Source organism: Meriones unguiculatus, assembly GCF_030254825.1.
Source record: "Meriones unguiculatus strain TT.TT164.6M chromosome Y unlocalized genomic scaffold, Bangor_MerUng_6.1 ChrY_unordered_Scaffold_35, whole genome shotgun sequence".
NCBI classification, from domain to species: Eukaryota; Metazoa; Chordata; class Mammalia; order Rodentia; family Muridae; genus Meriones; species Meriones unguiculatus.
Window position 1 is genome coordinate 3,965,937 of NW_026843712.1, and position 22,938 is coordinate 3,988,874.

A 22,938-nucleotide genomic window follows, 5' to 3' on the forward strand; every position below is an offset into this window, starting at 1 on the left:
CTGAGCTGAAGCATACCGAACCCAACAAATGGACCTGAGTTAAAAGGCTGACCAAGCAGAGGAATACCAGTGCTCACAATCTGGTTCACAAGGACAAATGAGACCACCACAGTTTGCGCGGGTAGAACAAAGATGATAGCACTTGACCTGTAGGGAAAACCCTATCAGACCTTGTCTGAGAAGAAGTAAGAACTGGTGAGGAGACTGTCTGACCTATATGGGGAACTGTGGACTGGACTGCTTGACCAGTGGGGAGAACCCCAGAAGCTACACTCTGTGCAGGAATCACAGAAGCAGAGGTCATCTGACCCTCAGGAAGGCCTGCCAATGAGACCAGCTCACCCACAGAAATTGTTCCTGGTGGTGTGTTCTGGAGAACCCCAGGGTTGTTTGAATAGCCAGAAGTCAGAGTACCAGTCCTGACCAGTCCATTTGTGGGCTCCACTGGCCTACTTGTAAGCCCCACTGATCTGACTGTAGGTCCTGCTGGTCCAATTGTAGACCCCATGGGCTGTGTGGGTGGTAAAATCCCAGGCTGGATGGCTTGACTCACTGAGTGATTGCTCACTCCAACAGACTTATTCACAGGCCCAAGTAGTTGGCTCACAGATAGTACAGAAGGGTCTACAAGCTACTTAGGTGAAGCCTTGCCTGAGAAAAGGTCAGTTGAGGGAGATGAAGGTCTCAGTGTGAGGTTGGTCTGGCCCACAGGTAGAGGGCTATAAGCCATGTGGAACTGGGCCACATACTTCTGACCTTGTCCAGATTTTTCACAGGCACTTGAAACATTCTTAAAATGTTCTGCCCTGCAATAAGAGAGCATTTGCATAAGACACACCTTTGGGCATGGGAACTCAGCCCTTACCTGCCTCCTTCAACCTCAGCTGGCCATGTCGTCAGCCCTCCATTCCACTCCCCTCCCCCAGCTCAGTCACACACTGCCACCCCTGCTGCAGTCCTTCCCGAGCTTTTAGTCACACACAGGCCTTGCATCACAGTCTTCTCCTGTTGCTTCACTTCACACCAGAGCCTCCAGCCACAGTCCTTCCCAGGCCTCCGGTCACACCTGGGCCTAGAGACACAGTCCTCCCCTGTCCTCAATCACAGAAAGGCCTGCCATCACCGCCCTCCACAGTCATTCCCTGTCCTCTAGAATCCCCAGAGCCACCACAGCCCTCTACAGTCCTCCCCTGGCCCCAGGCCCCCAACCAAAGGAGTATTAGGGGAAAGAACCTTAGTGGGAGAGGTGGAGAGATGAGTCCACAACAGAGGATTATGTTGCCAAAACACCCAGTGTGCTTATGGGATGAGGTACAGAGGACAAAGAGAAGGTATTCCTTAGAGGAAATAAAATGTACCCAGCTTGTTTTGGATAGTTGTTACCACATCCTGAAGGACCTCTGTCCCTGCTGGGGTTAAAGAGTGATGAGAAGAAGGGTTAGAGTCTTTCTTGAGAATATAAAATAGAAGTTTAAGCTCCCTGTAGTGAGTTTAAGAAAAGGCCTTATCTGAATGATATTGCCTAGGAGCTTTTGAAAATCATTGAAGTCTTAAATGGCTAGTTTTTAATTGGATATTTTGTGTAGTAATTTTTTGACAATGGAGCTCAACTCCTAAATAAAAAAATGTGTCTTTTAATTGAATTTTATCTAGTGCAAGTTGTAAATCATAATCTATTAATTTTTGTGAATTTTTGACAAGAATGAAGCAGCAGTGAGCCATCAGGTATAACTAAAAGGATATCATCCATATAACATACTATATAAATAGAAGGCCAAAATGTTCTAAAAGGATGAATAATCTGGGCTACACACTGGATACAGAGTAGGACTATTAGCCATGCCTTGGGGTAAAACTTTCCATTGGAAGCAAGGCATAGGCCCTTTGAAGTTTGTTACTGGCAGCCTTAAAGGAAAGCACTTTTTACCCTGTGGATGCAGGGGGATGGTAAAAAAGCAGTCTTTAAGATCCATACCTGTCTTATAAAAGTCAGTAGGGATGTCTACAGGGGTAGGAAGTCCTGGTTGTAAAGCACCATGGTAAGCAGAGTTTCATTAACTTTTCTAAGGTCTTGCACTAACCGCCATTTGCCAGACTTTTACTTAACAACAAAAAATAGGTTTGTTCCAAGGAGGAGGAGTAGGTTCAATGTGAACAGTGGCAACCTGTTCCTGTACTAATGCCATACATGCTGATAACTTTTCTGAGGCTAAAGGCCATTGGTCAACCCAAACAGCTTCATCAGATTTCCAAGTGATTTTTTCTGCATGGAGTTGAGGGATGCCAACCACCATTAGGCTAATTTTGTCATGCCTAATCCTGCATGATCATGTTTTCACTTACCTGGATAGGTTCTTTTATTCCCTGCTAAATTTTCAAGAACCTTGTCTGGGAAGGAAGGTCTGTTTTCTTTTTAGCATTTGGTGGGTAAAAATTTCATTTGGACTACACATAATGACATTTAACTCTGAAAGAATAACCCAACCTCAGAGATTTAGCTGGTAGGCCAGACACACACTATATTTCTTTCCTCATCTGTCCATGTGAAGAGTTTAGAACTTTGCTGGGGATTGGACTTTCATCCCATGATCCTGATGTTGGTTAGGAAGCTGAAAGGGGCCAGGAGGAAGGCCATTTATGTGGGGTGTGTGTGTGTGTGTGTGTGTGTGTGTGTGTGTGTGTGTGTAATTATGGTGGCATCAAAGCTTTTTCCATCCAATTTTAAATTGAGGAAGGTTTGATCCTGAGTAATAGTCTGAATCCGGTAAGCATGGAAGGAACCAAAATTTTTTCTGGTTAAATGGATGAGGGGAAGCAGTAAAAGCTGAGCATTTCTTTGTCCATAGTTACTAGTTAAGAGACCAAAAGTGGAAGAAGCTAGAATGTTTATCTCTCCTATATAATCATTGTCAATAACTCTGGCAGAGATATGCAGACCCTGGAGAATTGAACTAGAGAGACCAAGGAGTAGTACAAAGGTGCCAGGAGGCAAGGGGCCATAAACTCCCCTATGCAAGACCTGAATTCCCAGGTGTTAGGATTGTGCTGGTTGCAACACATGAGTCCAACCCTGTTCTTCCTGCCTATTTCTATGGGTAGGGAGGGATGGCCTGATTGTTTGGGAATGGGGGAAATGTTTGAGATAACTGAGCTTGAGGGGTTGATGTTTGGGAGACAAACCCTGTAGTCCCAGAGGTTTGTTTCATGTTCGGGGCCAGAGACAGGCCCTTTAAGAAGTTTCCCTGCTTTGGTAGGGGATTGCCTTGAGTATCCTTTTTAGAGTGATAATCTGAGGCCCAGTGTTTTGGGGACCTCAAGTAGAAGCCAGCTGGTGCTTAGTTTTATTGCCCTTGCATTCCTTGGCAAAATGTCTTGGTTGTTTGCAAATAAAGCAAGCTTTAGGGAGGGTGCCCTGAATTAGGCCCTGGAATGCAGCTCCAACAGCTATGCCAATAGTATGAGCTGAGCTGATGCCTGCATAGTACTTGATATAAACAGAAATGTCTTTGCCTTCAGGGTATGGCCATAAGGCAGCTTGGCAGGGAGGGTTAGTATTTTGGAAAGAAGAGGTTTTTTGAATTCACTCTCATTTTCATGTGAGCCCAGAATCCATTCTGAAATGTCAGTAAGATGGCTGATGAAATTACATTAGGGCCCCAATGGTCCTTGAAGGATTTTAGCTAGGCAGTTTGTTAGGGCTTCCTTAGGAGGAAGCTGTTCCCAAGCCTTGAGTCCTGCAGTTTGTATTTGATAAAGAAGACCAGGAAGATACTTGACTTGTTGCTTTTTGGTGTCATAGGGGCTATTAGCTCATAATTTTTGCAAGGTCCAGTGTTGGAATCTCTGCCAAGCCACCGTGTTACACCATGTGGTTTCCTTGCAAAATTCTTTAAAATCTGACTTCTAGAGGACAAAATCGCCCCCTGACAATACAGCTGGAATAAAAAATTACCCATCATTGGGAGCCCCTTTTCACTCAGAGTTTCATTTATGGACAGTGTGAAGGGAACAACTGGGTCATATTATGAAACTGCATTTTTTAGTTCTTTCATATATCTAAGCCATTGCGGCAATACTGTTGTTCATATTTTCCATCCCTCTACCCAGGTGAGGTGGCAGAAATTTCATTTTCATCTGCAGTGGCCCCTTCACTGGAGGTAAGATTCTTCTCCTCATCCTCTCCTTCAACTACAGGGCCTGAGGTGGACTGGACCTCATTGGCAGGGGGTAGGGCAGGAGCCTCTGCTCTGCTAGGAGTTACAGGAAATCCTGCAGGGTATTAGGAACCTTGTTCTTTTTCTTGGGAGGGAGGGTGGCAGCTTCATTTAGGGGTTGGGTCAATTCAAGATTCAATTCCCTCAGTTCTTTTTTATTTTTATATTTCTTTTAATTAATTACACTTTATTCACTTTTAATCCCCTCATAAGCACCTGCTCCTCCCCTCCGTATCCTACACTCTCACCCCCTTCTTCACACATGCCCTTCCCCATGTCCACTGAGAAGGAAGTTCCTCCTCTCTATCCTGCTGATTTTAGTCTATCAGAGCTCATCAGGAGTGAAAGGATGGTCATCTTTTGAGGCCTGGTAAGACTTCTCTCTGCTTGTGGGGTAGTGAGTCAAGAGCAGGCCAATCCCTCTTCCAGTGACTATGTAACCCAATTGGACACAAAACTGCCATGGGCTACACCTGAGCAGTGTTTGTAGTTTAGCTCCATGCATGGTACTTGATTGGAGTATCAGTCTCTGGGAAGACCCCTGTGTTCAAATTTCTGGTTCTGTTGCTCTCCTTATGGAGTTATTGTCCTTTCCATATCTTACTATTTCCCACTTCTTACATAAGTTTTCATGAACACTGCCCAAAGTTCGGCCATATATCTCAGCATCTGCTCTGATAGTCTGTAGCGAAGAGTCTTTCAGAAGCCCTCTGTGGCTGCTTTCTAGTTTGTTTCCCGTTTTCTTCTTCTTCTGATGTCCTTCCTCTTTGCTTTTTGGGATGGGGAGTTAGCATTTTCATTAGGGGCCTCTCTCTTGTGTAGGTTCTTTAGATGTACAGATTTTAAAAGATTCTTCCTACATTACATGTCTGATTGCATGAGTATAGACTGTGTGTGTCTTTCTGCTTCTGGAAAAGCTCACTCAAGATGATTCCAGATCCCCCAATTTACCTGCAAGTTTCATTATTTCCTTGTTTTTCATTGCTGAGTACTCCATTGTGTAGTTGTACCACACATTCTGCATCCATTCTTCAGTTGAGGGGCAACTGGCCTGTTTCCAACTTCTGGCTATTACACTGAAAGTTGCTAAAAACATGGTTGAGCAAATGCCCTTATGTGTAATTGAGCCTCTTTTGGATATATGCCTAGGTGTGGTATGGCTGGATCTTGAGGAAGCGCTATTCCTAGTTGTCTGAGAAAAAGACAGATTCATTACCAGAGTGGTTTTACAAGTTTACATTGGAATCAGCAGTGAAGGATGGTTTCCCTTTCTCCCTTTTGCCACAACCTCTCCAGCATATGCTGTTGCTTGAGTTTTCCATCTTAGCCATTTTGATAAGTGTAAGTTGAAATCTCAGGGCCTTTATAATTTGCATTTCCCTAATGGCTAATGATATTGAGCTTTTTTTTTTTTTTTTTTTTTTTATCAATGCAGTTTATTCAGGATCTTGAAAAATCATCTGACCCTGGGGAAAGCCAGCCCACAGCTTAAATAGCCTCTGGGTAGCCAACCCCAGCATGCCATGTGGGCAATGCAGATAGGTCCACAGACATGGAAGGAAGCCAGATCCTCAGCCTTAGCCAAATGTGGAATTGTTCGTGACAAAGAGCACTCACTATCGGGAAGGTGGAAGGCAGAAACCAGCTCCATCTTTAAGGCATAGCATTTCTTTAAATGTTCTCTGCCATTCTCTATTTCCCTGCAGAGAATTCTCTGTTGAGCTCTGTTCCCTAGTTTTCAATTGGATTATGTGGTTTGCTTCTTTTCAGCTTCTTTATTTCTTTATATATACAGTATATTAGCGGTCTGTCAGAAATAAAGTTTGGTGAAGATTTTTTTCGAATCTGGAGGCAGTCATTTTGTTTTGATGACAGTGTTCTTTGATTTAGAAAAGCTTTTTTCAGTTTCATGATGTCCACTTTATTGATTGTTGTTCTTAGAGCCTATGCTGTTGGTGTTCTTTTCAGGTAGTTCAAATCTCTATAAGCCACAAAATTTGAAAATCTAAATGAAATGGACAATTTTCATGATCGATTCCACTTAGGGAAAACTGAATCAACCCAGGTAAATCTATTAAATAGTGCTATATCCCCCATGAAAATAAAAGCTCTCATCAAAATCTCCCATCCAAAAGAAGACCAGGGTCACATATTTTCAGTGCAGAATTCTACCAGAATTTCAAAGAAGACCTAACTCCAGTTCTCTACAAAATATTCTACAAAACTATAACAGAAGGAGCACTACCAAACTCATTCTATGAAGCCACTTCAGAATTTAAACCTGTCAAAGACCTGACAAAGAAAGAGAATTTCAGGCCAATCTCCCTTATGAACATTGCTGTGAAAATACTCAACAAAATCCTTTCAAACTGAATACAAGATCACACCAAAGATGTCATTCCCTATGACCAAGTAGGCTTCATCCCAGATATGCAGGGGTGGTTCAATATGTGGAAATCCATCAATGTGACCATCCATAATAACAAATTGAATGAAAAAAACAAAACAAAACAAAACATGATAATCTCCTTAGATGCTTAAAAAGCATTTGAGAAAATCAAACATCCATTCATGTTTAAAGTCTTGGAGAGATTAGGGATAAAAGGCATATATATAAACATAGTATAGGCAATATACATCAAACTGAACAGGGAGAAACTTAAAGCATTCCCACTGATATCAGAGACAAGTCAAGGCTGCCCACTCTCTCTATATCTCTTCAACATAGTTCTGAAATTCCTTGCTAGAATAATAACAGAGTTGAAGGAGATCAAGGGAATGCAAATTAGAAAGTAAGAACTCAAATTATCACTATTTGCAGATGATATGATAGTTTACATGAGTGACCCCAAAAATCCTTCCAGGGAACTCCTACAGCTGATAAACACCTGTACCAAAGTGGCCTGATAACAAATATATCAAACCATTCAGTAGCCCTCCTGTACACAAAAGATAAAATGGCTGAGAAAGAAATTAGGAAAACAACACCCTTCACAATAGCCACAAGTGACATAACCAAGCAAGTCAAAGACTTGTTTGAAAAAAATTCAAGTCTCTGAAGAAAATATTAGAAGAGATCAGAAGATGGAAAGATCTCCCATGCTCATGCTTGGCAGGATTAACATAGTAAAAATGGCCATCTTACCAAAAGCAATGTACAGATTCAATGCAATTCCCATCAAGTTACCAACACAATTCTTTACAGACCTGGAAAGATAAATTCTCAATGTCCTATGGAATAACAAAAAACCCAGAATTACTAAAACAATCCTCTACAATAACAGCTCTTCTGGAGGTATCTCCTTCCCTGATCTGAAGCTGTACTATAGAGCAACAGTAATAAAAACTGCATGGTACTGGCATAGAAACAGGATGGTGGATCAAATGGACCGAACAGAAAAAGCAGAAATAAACCCACATACACACTTATGGACACCAGATGTTTGACAAAGATGCCAAAACCATACACTGGAATAAGATAGCATCTTCAAGAAATGGTGCTGGTCAACCTGGATGTCTACATGTAGAAAAATGCAAATAGGTCCATATTTATTAGACTGCACAAAACAAAACCTCCATTGGATCAAAGACCTAAAAATAAAACCAGACACATTAAATCACTTAGAAAAAAGAGTGGGGGAGGCCATAAAACACATTGGTATAGGAGACAACTTTCTGCAGTTCTTTAAGTCGTGTTAAATGCTCTCCTTTCTTTTGACGTAGATTCCCTGAGGGATTTGACCTTCTGACTGAGTTCAGTTTTAGTGTACTGAGCTGCATCCTCTATGTCAGAATCAAAAGGTAAGGCTGGTGCACAGAAAGGAGGAACTTTAATATATGGAGTCAATAAAAAGGGGGCAGCTGCCAGAGCCAGGAAAGATGGGAGGCGTTGCCAGTCTACATTACAGTATCTGACAGCTTTTTCCTCAAGGAAAGTGGCCTTTTCAGGGAAAAGGACTGTCCTGTTTCTGCAAGTGAAGAGTTGTAAAGGAAGGGTAAAGAAAATGGGCTGCAGGCTGAACTAGGACTGCAGCCTCTGGTTCTGGCATAGGTATGGCGATAGGGAGGGAGCTCGGGAAGGTTGGGGTATTGCAGCCTTTTTCCTACCTACTTCAACATAATTGGGACTGCCTCTAGAATCCTATTTGAGGAACTTTCCATTTTGAGAAACTACCTCAGACAAGTCAGGTTGGGACTGTCTGACCTGAAGAATATCATTAATCAAATTCCAGTAATAAAATGTCTGGACAGGCACCTTTTGTGGATCAGAAGAATCAATTTTTTTAAGACAATTTCCAACTTTCTGCCAATGTCTTACATCAATACTGACTTCTTGTGGAAACCAGGGGCAAATATTAGTAATTGAATGAATGAAGGTAACGAAATCCTGAAATCCTTTTTCTTAACCCTTAGTGAAGGAGTCTGGTAATTGGAATTCTGCCTCTTGTCCTTGGCAGATTCTGGTCTTATCCATCACTGTCCTTGGTGGTCAGTCTCTGCAGGCTGGGTGCTCTGAGTCTGAGAAGTACATAGCGAGCTCCCTGCAACCTTAAGAAACAGACTGTAAACTTTGTGCAACCTCAAGTGAGACCTCTCATGTTTTGGCTAAGTAAAATTGCCTGCGTGAGAAACTGCCTACACAATTTGCCTATGTTAAGTGTTAAACTTACACTCATTAAATCAGCATGTAGACTAGGTGTCCTTCTCTGTGTCGCCCTGTCTCTCTCTCTGTCCAGCTTTATCTCAGGTGGTATTTAGCTGTCACTGTTGGCAGGTGACATCCAGCCTTTTTAAATGAAGAATGTATTTCATAGTTTTTGTTTGTTTGTTTTTTTACATGATATATTGTTATAACTGCGGTTTTTATTTACTTGGCTCAAACAGCATGGATTGATTTTTACTTCTCAAAGTTCATAAAATAAATACCAAGGTCTTTTGACCTTACCTAAATGTTTGAGAAACTTATTTAAGCTTCTTTTTAGACTGACCAAAGGTTATTGTTTTAAAATACCTGATAAATTTTAAAATGTATTGTAAAATTTAACTCTGATGGTCCAGGACCAAACTCAGAGGTGTTGAGTCAAACTGTCTCATGTGTAAAAATATTAATATCATCAGCCAGATTTCAAAATATCATCTGTTTGTCCACAAATAAGCATAAGCACACATTAAGACATAGCTAAGGAACATAGAAATCCTCCATTGTCACCTTGGAGTAACCAGAATACTCAAATACCAGGGCTTGACTAGCATTTACTGGACACAAGTACCACAAATTCCAGAAGGAGTGGACCTTCTCACGAGTCCCCTCCACACACATAGATACCAGAAGGAGCAGAGCACCCAGGGCCATCTCCACAGCTTCCAAATGGAGAGTGGGCTCCAGCAGCCCTATTATCACACAAAATACATTCTCAGCAACCCTTTCTCCTGGTGCCAAAAAATGTAGAGATGTATAAACCTCTTCCCAGGGAATTGGAGAGTCCTTCATATTCCCTTGACCAGATTGCAAACTCTCCCAGTTTCCCCAGACTTGGAGAGCAAATCAAAACCAGAAATCAAAGCAGACAGCCAGCACAAAAAAACAGAGACAAGAGAAAGAACAATGGTGGTCCTTGCTTTTTAAATATTTACCTATTTTTTAAAACCTGTTTTTGTAATATTAAAAGAAAGCATGCCCTTTAGGAGTGAAATCATAAAGCACATTTATAATTTTAAAAGTAAACCAACTTTAAAATTTACCAGTACAAACAATCCAATTTTCTTGTTATTATTATTTATTATTACTATTACTATTACTTTTATTATTATAATTATTACTATTGTTTTTATTTTAATTTTTCTAATTCTCTTAATACCTGTACTTGTTTCCTTTCCAATTGCACTTTCTCTTGAAGAACAGTAATGTCTTCCTGCAGTGGTCATGTATCTCCTGCAGAGATGGCAGGGAAAGCCATGGGGGGAGGGGACAGCCAGTCTGAATTATGAGACTAGGAAGTTTCTTCCTCTTACTCCCTTTCATCCTCACTATCTAGCTCTTAAATTATTTTCTGCTCTCAAATTACACAGATCTGTTTGAGCTCCTTTATGAACATTTGAAATCACATTAGAAGTACTTTTTTTTTTTTTTCCTGCCTGTTTGGCTGCTCCATTTTCTTTAAGTCATTCTTTAGCTTGTGAGATCAAAATTTTTCATTTTATCATTCTCATGCCTAGGATCCAACACATCTCTAATTAGATTCCACAGAGGAAAAGATATAACATGTACCTTTTCAGGACCATTATTTTTGTAATACTCTTGCAATCATTTCCCTACAGTCTCCATGTTTCCATATTTACATACCTTACACTGGGAAGGAGGGACATACTTCATTTACAAACTAAAGGGTATAAGGGAATTTCTCCCAACTCATCCTGTTTATTTTAACACTGACTTTAAAGTCCCATAAATAACTCCCTGCTACTGTTCTGCCCAACAATTGAGCTGCCTACCTACCATATCTTCCTCTGTATGATGGGCAGTATCAAAAAGCACTGTTTTTACTTAGGCATCTGTAGCTCCAAAAACCAATGTTTCTCACTTTTGCCCCCTTTTTTCAAGGTCCCTTTTTTGGCCACCAACTGACCCATCCCACAGGCTAGCTGAACAGATTCCACATGAAAGGGGAAAATTGAGAGACAGAGATGTAAAGAATAGAGGCAAGACAGATTCCTGATCAAGTTTCAATTTACTGAATGTGCAAACAACACTTATAAAGCATAGGGTTCAAGAAATTTTTTTCACAGTAGTAACATATCTGTGCCACCTGGCAAGGCATGCAGAATTAACTCAAGGTTATACAAAGTTTGCTGTCTGGTTCCAAAGGGTGCAGGGAGCTTGCTATCTACTTCTCAGGCTCAGAAAAGTCCACCTGCAGAGACTGAGTGCCAAGGAAAATATCTGAGAAATGGAACTATAGATAAGACGAGCATCTGCCAATGCCAAAAGGCAGTAATCCAGTTACCAGACTCCTTCCCCTTACTCCTCCCATCCTGAAGAACTCCTTGAGACCCTGTAAAAATAAGTCATACTTACTCTTATAATTCATCATTCTGACTTGCCTCTTACTAATTCACTGCTGCAGAAGATTGCAAACTGTTTTATGGTTTGAGATACCTCCTGCAAGATATCTCAAGAATGTTTCCTTAAGATATCTCAAAGATGATCCAAGACTGAGGAGCAGATGTTCTCTCCTAAATCTATCATCCATAACCTAGGGTCCTAGTGCGGATTTTGGTAACTTTTCCACTAATTGGCATTGGCTCCATTAAATGGCTTTGGCTCACTAATTGGCTTTGGCTTCAGTAAATAGCTTTGTGTCCAGGCATGCCTGTAGTTCCCACCCTCAGGAAGCTACAGCAGGAGGATCACAGAAAGCTTGAGAACAGCCTGGACTTGATGGCAGGATTCTGTTTCAAAAATGGTAAGAATTATGGTGGTCGGGTGGTAAACTATCAAGGGAAATGTCTCAGTAATAGCTACTTGCCCCATCTGCACAAGACTCTCACCTCCACCAGCCCCTCCTCTTTCTACTTTCCTCTCTTTCTCCTTCTCACTCTACACCCCCTCTCACACACACACAGAAAGAGAGAGAGAAAACTATTTATGTAAAATTGCCTGTCGTTGTAGTTTTATCAAGCAAAGCATTTTGCAGGCAAATTCAGGTCACTGGAGTATAGTAGACTTAAGGTTCTCAGGATAAACATAGAAATAACAAAAGTTAATGGAATTTTTAAGGGATTTCGTGGCTGGATCCATGACGTATTTTTTAAAAGATAAAATTTTCTCTAAATGGAAAATAAAATTAAGAGAAAGAATTAAGATTGAACTAACATTTCAAAGTTCCTTCTAGCCTTGTCAGTTTGCATCCTGGAATAACTTCCTTGGTAAATAAAACGTTTTCCCTCAATTCTTTTAACTGGACAAAGAAGCCAGACAGACTTCCAATAGTGAACAGCAAATGGTACCAAAATTTGCTAACTAGAAATCTGGGGCTTCTTTTCCCAGTGCTGCTTTCTCAAAGAGGTCTAAGTGGCTCCTTACCAATTCTACTCATGTGACTGGACCAGTTGCTTTCCTATTCCATCTTCCAAGGCGGCATCATTGTAAGTAATATGATCTCTGAAAAATCATTTTGACAAGCTATCTAGGAAGGAGGGTCCCCTCATTGTCTAGCCTGTCTTTGCAGCAATACAATTAGGCAAATGCAATTGAGGCTGCAGGTGCTTACCCAGTGTTTGCTCCAAACAATGAGGCCATCAAGAAGTATGTCAGGGAGAAGAAAGCCACAACTCTAGTAAGTGTCAACAGCAATATTCAACATTTTGTCTTTAAGATTTCTTATTAGAGTCAGATGCAATGGTGCACACCTGTAATGCCAGCACTTATGAAGGAAATGGCATGAGGATCTCTGTGTGTTCCAGGACAGCCTGGTCTACAAAGTGAGTCCAGGACAACCAGAAACACTCTCTTTCAAAATCCAAACTAAAAAGATTTTTAATTTTTGTGTGCTTTTAAATTTTTTTATTAATTATTTGTTACATTTTCTTTCACTTTGTATCCCAGTTGAGGGCCCCTCCATCATCTCCTCCCAATCTCTCTCTTGCCTTTCGTCTTCTCACCCTATGCCCCTCTCCTAGTCTACTGTTAGGGGAGATCCTCCCCCACTTCTATCTGATCCTAGCCTAGCAGTTGTCATTAGGAGTGGATGCATTGTCTTCCTCTGTGGCCTGGCAAGGCTGCACTCACCCCCACCCCCCTCAGGGGGAGTGATCAGAGAGTCAGCCCATGAGTTCACATCAGAGAGAGTCCCTGTATTGCATACTAGTGAACACCCTTGGAGACTGAGTCTATTGGCTACATCTGAGCAGGGGGGTTAGGTCTTCTTCGTTCATGGGCCTTCTGAGGTAGGAAAAGGAACTTCCCCAAACTTTTATCTGAAAGAGGGAGGGTTACTATCCAGAATACATGAAGAACATAAGATGTTAATCACCAACAAATCAAGTCATCCAATTTAAAAGTGGGGTTCAGAGCTAAACACAGAATTTTCAATAGAGGAAAATCAAATTGCACAAAAACACTTAGAGAAATCTTCAACATCCTTACTAATGAGGGAGATGCAAATTAAAAAAAACCTGAGATTTTACATTACCCCCATCAGAATGGCTACAAAATAAAAATCTCCTGTGACAACACATGCTGGAGAAGACATGGAGAAAGAGGAACCCTCCCCCATTGCTGGGGGTAATGTAAACTTGCACAACCACTTGGGAAATCAATCAGGTGCTTTCTTGGGCCATTAGGACTAGTCCTTCCTCAAGATCCAGCTATACCACTCATAGGCATATAACCCTTTAATTTTATTTTTGGTGGTGCTTGGGTGTGCATGTGTGTGTGCATGCCTGCATGAGTTTGTGTGTGTATATGAGTACAGATGGTCACAGAAGCCAGAGGTATAAAATCCAAAAGTGTTATACCTCCCAAGAGTTCCAATATTCATACCAGGAACTGAACTAGCATCCTCATTCCCTCAAATACCAATCTTTAACCAGTGAGCCAGCTGTCAAGATTCATCTACATTTCAATTTTTCAGTCATATGCCATTTAAATTTTTGTCAAAACCTCTTCATTCAGTGCTGCCTACTGAATAGAAAGACCCAAGCATGTCAGAAAACTTCCCATGTCACAGCTACTGTGAAAACAAAGAGAGAAACTAAAATATTAAAAAAAAAAGTTTCAATATGTACAGCCAAGGTCAAGATCCTCTCCTGCAAACAAATGTTGAATGACCTGAAGGGATACAGAAGACAGTGTCTCTATGAAATATTTATGAAATCAAATAAGCCCCATCTATGATTGCCTTCAATCAGCCACAGTTGATTTGGAAGTTTGTTGGCAAGTCCAATGAATACTGACTTCAAATTCTGTGAATATAGAGACAAGCCATGTTTGGATCAAATGTTAAAAGAGTTAAGATTGGGCCATAGAGGTTCTGTGCCAACAACCAGAGGAAATTAGCTCTAGCCTATAAGCTTGTATTCTGCTATGCAAAGGGTGTGCTTAGGTTTCACATGGTTATAAAATATTATACACTGTTATATAAAATATACACACTTGCCTTACAAAGCTCACATAGCAGGTGTCACTGTTACAGTGAAAATTAATACAATGGATGGTCTTACTCTTCTTACCTCACCTGAATAGTATGATATCAGACCCAACTGGGGTGTGTTAGACCTTCAGAATCCATCCTCAACATTGTTTCTCCAACTAGACATTCTTCTTCTTTACCTCTGTGTTTCTCTTGTGATATTTTTCCTTAGTTTGAATGCCTTCCCCAGCTGTCTAGTCCTCCCTCAAGGCACACAGTGTCCCATTTCATAAAGCACATTCTCAGAACATTCTAAGCCCACTCCACCCCTTTGGAACAGTAGCCCATTTGTCATATTTTATATGAACACAGCTGGCATTTGCAGGTCCTTACATGTTTGGTGGGTTCCTCCTTTTCCCAGGGTGCAGCAGAATTTATTGGGCAATTTCTATACACAGATCAGTTCTGAAAAACTTTTGTTTCCCAACTTGTCTTAGACTTCCCAAGTGAGCAACTGATCTCCCTATGCAGGGCTGTATGGGATAGCTGTCAGAGCTCCCCTTTGGGTTCCATGGACTCCTATGGGGTACCCAGAACATCCTGGATTTACTCATGTTGATTGAGTTGTGTGTTTTTGTGTATGTGTGTGTGTGTGTGTGAATGTGTGTGTGTGAGTGTGTGTGTGTGTATGTGCTCATCTTGATTGAGGTGTGTTCCCATGCATGTGTACATGTGTGCTCACATGCAAATGCCTACTGTATAGCAGGTACTTTCTAGGTCCTTTATGAAGTAGCATCACATTTAAAACTCACCACAGTTGTCTGGGTTTAGTGCTATTATGATCCCCATTCCACAGGTCAGTAACCAGAGGCTATGAACACTTACTCCCCTCAGTGTTGGTGTCTCTCCATGTGCTAGGCCCAACAATTAATCACCAACATAGAGTGTTTTATCTGTGTGGTATGGGTCATGCCCAGCTGTCACTACCTCTCCATCTCTTTCTCCCACAGAATAGTTCTCTAATCTCAAGAAGGAGCATCTTCACCTTACTCCTTTGTCACATGTAAGCCTACAGAAATTCTGGGTTTCAACACCAGATGACTGAGAGGAAAGAAAAAAGAAACAAGAAGGACAAGACTACTACTAAGTATGGTAGAACAAGAAGAAGGACAAGACTGCTTCTAAGTATAGTAGAGAAGAAGTTTTATTGTAGATAAAAGGTTAAATAGAGCCAGAGGCTGAGACATCTGGGAGAGTCCACAGTGAACAAGGCCAAGCTGAGCAGGGTCATTTGAGGGGGGAGGAGAAGGGAGAACAAGAGAGGAGACAGTCATAAACCAAGAGCAGCTGCCTGGGCCAGGAGACTGACCAAGAGATAAAAGGGCCAGAACAACCACCCTAGCCAAAATAACTGGATTATATAGGGATAAGCAGCTGGCAGAATGGCAGGCTAGTTCCTGGGCTTTAGGTTTCAGGGTATGGGCAGGATATGCAAGCCAGGAGTACCCTGCAACAGCTAGAAATGGAGGGATGCTTGGAGCACTTGGCTAGCCAGCCTCAGCTTTGATGTATTAACAAGTACAACACTTAGTATTTTGTCCAGGGTTTGACACCTGACACTGTGATGATTTCTTTCAACACCTTTTTTTTTTTTTAACACAGTCCAGTTCTTATGCATCTTCTCCTACATAACTTTAAATCTAGAAATTGCCTAGGACCCTAATCCTGGCAACCAAAAGCCACTCCAGTGCTTGTCCCCAGGATGCTGTGACTCCCCCCCCCCCCGAAGCCCAAACACACACACCCTTGCTGTGTGCCTGGAGGTCCCATGATTTGCTTCTCATTGGCACTCATTGTAACTGACCCCACCCTGGAGGTTGGACTCTTCCAACTGTAGTTTATGACCCCAAAACCTCCAGCACCACCAACTCCCATGTTCCTGTCTTCCCATGTAAATAAACTAACTTTCAATGCCTCTGCCCATCCCTGATGAGACTTCCACCAGGCTTACTCATTTCAATCCAAAGATGTTTTCTATAGGCTATGGCAAAACCACAGTACAAGTCTTGGCATGTTAGCCACATGCCTCAGTATGGGGCTTCTTCCAAATGGACCCTGACTGTTTGCTTTAGGACCCTCATTAAGGCCTAGGTGTGCAAAATCTGCACTCCCGGTGCAGGGTCCGTACCGCTCCCTCCCCCAAAGAGACTCACAGCTTGCATTTCAATGCAAAAGCAAGAGGCAGTTTATTCCGATTGCAATGGGGGTCGTCCCTTCAAAGCAGGAGACTGAGCATACTAAGCACAGAGTTTTTATTCCTAAAAAAAATCAGAACTTTACATTGATTAGTCAGCAGAAAAGATAGCAGTAATGTGGGCTGGCAGCTGTAGCAGGGAGCTCAAAGCTCCAAGGACAGTCCTCCCCTAAATTGCCTGACTTGTTCTTCTTTCTTTTTAGCTAGCCCTTATTCAAGGTCCAGTTGTTTTTCTTTCTAATATGGGATGGTCCCATTTCTCAGGTGTCTAGTAAAGTAGACTTCACCTCAATGGGACAGGAATGTCTTAGCTGTAGCCCATAGGTCTGTACACCCCCAGATTACTATGGTCCAAAATTGTTTTATTTAAAACATTATGAAGCCTGTTTTGCAATTTTCTTTGTAACTGTTCTTTGTTCTATGGTTGCCAAGTGTCAACTTTGTAGACAACAATATGGTTTTGTAGTGGCAATAGGTTGCATATGCCTACCTGTAAAGGAGCAGTTCTCAACCTGTGGGTCTCAACACCTTTGAGGTAGAATGACCCTTTCATGGGACTCTCCAAAGACCATCAAAAAGCACAGTTATTTACCATAGGAAAATTACTGTTATGAAGTAGCAAATAAAATAATTTTTTGTTGTGGGAAGGACAACTGGAAGAACTGTATTAAAGTGTCATGGCACTAGGAAGGTTGAGGACCTCTGCTCTAGAGGAGATTCAGGCCCCTGACTATGGAGGCCACCTGCTGTTTTTGCTTATAGGCTCACATAGGTGGGGCACTGGTTCACATCAGCCTAGAGAGGCCTGCTCTGTAGACAGCACAGGTCAAGTGGGCTATCCAGAAAGAGACTGAGATAAAGTTTCTATGTTCTCTTTCTGCTCTCCCACCCTCCTTGGAATGAATGAATAAGGAATTGTCATTTTTCCCAGAAGCAGCTGTCTTTTGCCAGTAGATAAATGTGAGTCCCTTCCATAGTACACTAGCCCTGACAACATAAATTATTTTAAGATAAGGAGTTTGTGCAAAAGAAAACTGGCAATGTATCTTGGGGGTGGATTGGGTGGAACCTGAGGAGCTGCTTCTCCTCTTTTTCTGCTCTTTACATTCTATCCCACCCCTGGAGACCTTGTTTTAAAGTCAGTGGGGCTTGGTCTGGTCACCAGTGTTAACATGGAGAGCCAAGCTGGAAACTGCAGGTAAAAGGCCAGGTAGCTGAATTCCAAGCAATTCAAATACATAAGAATAGCACTAGCCACCACATGGATTTTAAAGAAATCACATAGCTTTGTCAGAAAGTTTAATGTGACTTACCTCATAATTCACTACAATTTGGACTTACAGTTGTGACCTGGGAACTGCATATGTGTTTATCTCTCTGCTTAACATATTTGTAGAGCTTACTTTCCAACCCAGTAGAGGACAACATAAAAAATTTCATCTCAAGCAGGTTTTGGTGGCATGGCTTTGATCCTAGCCCTCTGGAAGCAGAGGCAGGTGGTTCTCTATGAATTCAAGGCCAGCCTGTTCTACAGAGAGAGTCCAGGATAGCCAGGGCTGTTACACCCAGAAACACTGTATCAAAAGCAAAGCTAAAAGAATCTTGTCTCACCCTGTCCAATTGTCTAGATCTCTGTCCTCTTGGGCTGAATGGATTGGGATGTCTGCCCTAGCCAGACATCATAACAGATTGTCCTTCTATGTAAGTATGTGCCAAAATAGGTCTTCCTCAGACAGCAGTCACTCAGAGAACAGCTCCCTGTATGCTGAAGAACCACTTGTTCTACATTGGAGGCTCAGTACAACTATCTCCATAAAGCAAGGCAGGGAACTACTTCCTCTCTTGGCATGCTGGCTTCCCTGTGGCTATGCCCAGTCTCACCCCTTGCAATGCCAGCCCAGTAGCAGGTTAGAGAGGGCACATTTCCCCACAACCTTCTTTACATGCTTTTGTCTTCAAACTTGAACATCATTCCCAGGAGAATATTCACCAGAAATCAGTAAGTTCTTTGTTGGGTTTTGTTGTTGTTGTTGTTGTTGTTGTTGTTTTGTTTTGTTTTGTTTTGTTTTGTTTTGAGGCAGGGATTTTCTGTCTGGCCTTGGCTGTCCTGAAACCAATTTGTAGACAAGTCTGGTCCCTAATTCACAGAGATGCACCTTCCTATGACTCCCTGAGTGATGGGAATACAGGTACACACCAACATATCTGGCTTCAGTAAGTACGATAAACAAAGATTTAGGGGATTTGGGTTGTTTTTTATGTATTTTTGGTTGAATATTTTTCTATCCAATTGTTGAACATAACAATAACCTTTCTGGGCATGAATGAGACATTGTTGAGTTTGAGACAGGCTTCATTCTCTGCAACCATTTTACACTAAAGACATAGTAGAAGTCACATAGTCCTTTCTACACATTGCAATCACAAACACATATACACACAGACAAGACTGTTTATCTGCCTTTTCATTACAATTTACATGTATGACCCAATCAGGAAAATCTTCACTTTCATAAAGATCCACACATTAAAGAGGAAAAAAAAAAATTCTTAAAAGAGTAATTGAGTCATCAAGCCAAGTTCTGGGTGGAGTGCTAAAGGAAATTCTCGGATCTTCCTAGTGTTACTGTAGTTACATCTCATGGGATGTCATCATCTCTTATATCATGTAATTCTGCCCAGAGAGTAGCTAACATTACTCAGGCCACTTTCTCTCCTCCTGTGACTCAGAATTTTTCCTTGCAGTCCAAGCTGACTACCACCTCAAATCTCACTGTCCTTCTGCCAACCTAGGAAGCCATTGAGGAAATGGAACAGAAAGGGAAACCCTTTTGTCTGTCACAGAACAATAATCCAGCCCTGATAATTGGGTGTCATTTATCTTATCTTCCATGCTATATGACTGTCATCAGGGTGAACATTCCTTAATCCGATGGAGAAAAGGGACAATAGTCTTCACCAGGATGGCACAAGCAACCCTTCCCTGAGTCAGGACAATTTATCTGTTAAGAGCTAACTCTCAACCAGTGGGTCTCAACCTTCCAAATGTAGCACCCCTTTAATATAGTTCCTCATGTGTGGTGACCTAAAACATAAAATTATTTTCATAGCCATGTCATAACTGTAAATTTCCCAGTGTTATGAATTGTCATGTAAATCTGATAGGCAGGGTATCTGATATGTGACCCACAAAGGGTTTGCAACCCACATGAAGAACCATGGGTAAACCAAGCAATGTGCTTTCTATAAAGCTCAGTTAACGCTCCAAACACCTTTGAGATGGTTGTTACACTTGACAGATGTGAAAAGTGAGGCACAAATGGTTAAAGATTAACTCCAGCTAAGGGTCATCACTTCACACTGTGCGTGTGAAGTTTGCATACGGGAGAACATAAAATTTGAATGTCATAATTTGACTTCAGAGCTGATTGTCCTGTTGTATTTCTCCCTGGGACATGGATTTATTTTTTTATTGTGACCCTTATGACTAGGTGCTTTAGATACCACATACTCCCAGGCACTTACAAAGTGGTGGATCTGCAGACCCTGTCATCCTTGCACATGCTAGCAACATCATTGCTGGGAATCTTCCTTCACCTGGACAAGACAGATGGGGTAAGAGCACTGTCATCTTTGGGGAGTGGTACCTTTCTGAAGTGTGATGCAAATTTCCATTTATGTACACAGAGAGAATAGATGCCTGTGTGAACATCTCCCAGTTACAACAATGATCACACATATACACATATTTAAGAGAAGAAATAGAAAGAGAAGAAAACAATGACAACAACAACCAGAAAAAACTAGGCTACACCAATGTATTCATTAATTTATTGCCCATGAAATTAACCAAGTGTCTGACAAAAGCAACTTAAGGGTTTATTCTGGCTCAGAGTTTGAGGAAACTGTTTAAAATAAAGGGGAAGTTACCATGGCAAGAGGGGAAAGTAGATGCTCACATTGCCCACAGTTAGGAGAGCTTAAAAGGGAGGGTGCTTGGCTAGCTTTCCACCTTTGGTGGAGTTCAGGGCTCCATCCCAGGAACTGATATTCCTGAGATTTCAGTTACTTCTTCCTGTTTTCCTTGTGCATGTGCCTTGTGGCTTGTTCCATGGAGAGTATGGAGCTCACTGAGACTTGCTATTACAAAAGGGAAAATTACTTTTATCCAATGGAGTGTCACTGTGTATATTGACCATACTCTAGGGCTGGTCTCATGACTGGAAGTTTATGGTCAGCGCAAAACGAATCCCATGGTTGTATCTCAGGTTTTGTGAGATTTTTTTTTCTCTTTATTTTTTGGTCTTACTGCCTTTTTGTTTGTTTTGATTTTCATTTGTGTGTCTATTTATTTAAGAGAGAAAAAACATAATGTTATGTGGGGAAGAAAGGGGGGAGGATCAGGGAGGAGTTAAGGGAACAGGAAAACATGAACACAATATATTGCATGTGGCTGTAGAGAAGGCTCAGTAGTTAAGAGCACTGGCTGCTCCTCCAGAGTACAATTCCCAGCAACCACATGGTGGCTCCCAGCTGTCTGTATTGCAATCTAATTCCCTCTCCTGGTGGGCCTGAAATCAAATCACTCATATGCATAAAATAAAGGAATCTTTAAAATATATATTATATGAAAAAAATAAGAAAAAAGGAAAAAGAAGAGGATTAGCTCTCTGAAGCAGTAATCCAAAATGCAGAGCAGTAAGCTCCTCCTGACATGACATGGAAAGGGTGAACATATTCAATTCCACACACTTCATTCTGGTGTGTACTGACACAAACATCGCAGTGGTTCCATCACCAGTAACAGGATGTCATGTAAGAAAGCTAAACTACAAGCCTATGGTGAGGGCCAACTCTGCAGACACAGGTATCTTGGTGATAGAGCAAGGGCAATGTCCACAGAAGTATAGAGCTCTAGAGAACCTGGTTGTCACTTTCCAGTTTCCCATAATCTGTCAAGGACTCCCATGCCACTTCAAGGGGTAATTCTGGCTTCCTGCCTATGATTGGTTGGGTATTAAATTCTTTCCATGAGTTGACAAGGTACAAATATGCGAGGGTTCTAGCAAGCAACTACTGTCACAATGACACCTTAGGCAGCAATGGCTCAGAGCATCCCAGCTTCCCCTTCAGCCTATGAGCACTGGGAAAAGAATCTAGTGAGCTGAGCTTACAAAGCAGGGACATGTGCTAGCCTACATATGCTTTCATGGATATCTTACAAATCTTTGGAAATTCCAGGAACACTCATGTTATTTTCTGAATTGTTTAAATACAAATTTGGAGAAAAACAGGGTACTGTGAAAAAAGACTTTAACCTCATCCCTGGAGAAAACAGAGGCAATTGGATCTCTGGAAGCACTTGTGTGGAGGCCTACATGTAATCACTAGAGCTCCCATGAAAATCAATGAAATAGCTGGAACAGAGGATTTGAACATTGTCATCCCAGGAAGAAATAAAGGATGAGGATGACAGAGAGCTTGAGTTTCCTAATTAGACCACTGCATAGTGTGTAAAATTGCAGTGAAACACCACACTGCTCACAAGAGGTAATTATCCTTATTAATTTTCTTAATTTACAGCATGACTTTGGGTACTCATATAATGTGCTTAGAAAATTCATTGGCATTTCAAAACTTCAATTTCAAAACATTAACATCTACCCTGGCATGCTACAGGTTGTACAAATCCCAAAATGAAAAATGCTTAGCCTTAATATAAAATGAGGCTCAGTGTGCTTCACTATTTTTGCTAGAATCTCATGATGCTCTCTCCATTCAATCAGACACTGATCTCTAATTCACCACACCTCTCTGGCAGCAGGGCCTCTGTTTCATGTTGCCTCCTGCATATTCTCTCTCTTGTACATGGAAACATCTTAAGAGGCACAAATCTAAAATCAAGAATAAGGGAGAAAGATATTGGTTATCATTATTCACTCCCCTCCCTGTGCTAAGGTATCCTAAGAAAGAAGAGGTATAGAAGAATCTAATGGAAAGAAAACTAGGAAAATATCCAAAAGATTTTCACTTTTCACCTAAGTTCCAAATCAAAAGTACTCATAGGCATGCAAAAGATGAAAAACGTGGAAAATGGGTTGTCAGCTAACTCATGAGTTCCAGTTACTATGTTAGGATCTTCGTTTTAGAAGAAATTTCCAGCACACAGGAAATATTCATGAGGTGTACATCTAGGGAGAGAATTATTTCCTTGTATTTTCAATAAATTGTTCTCATTTGGCATTTATATCCTCAATTTTTAAAAACCATAACTGGACAATTTCTGTACAAAAGAGTGGATGTTTGGAGGTCTCCATGATATTGAAAGTCCTTCCAATCC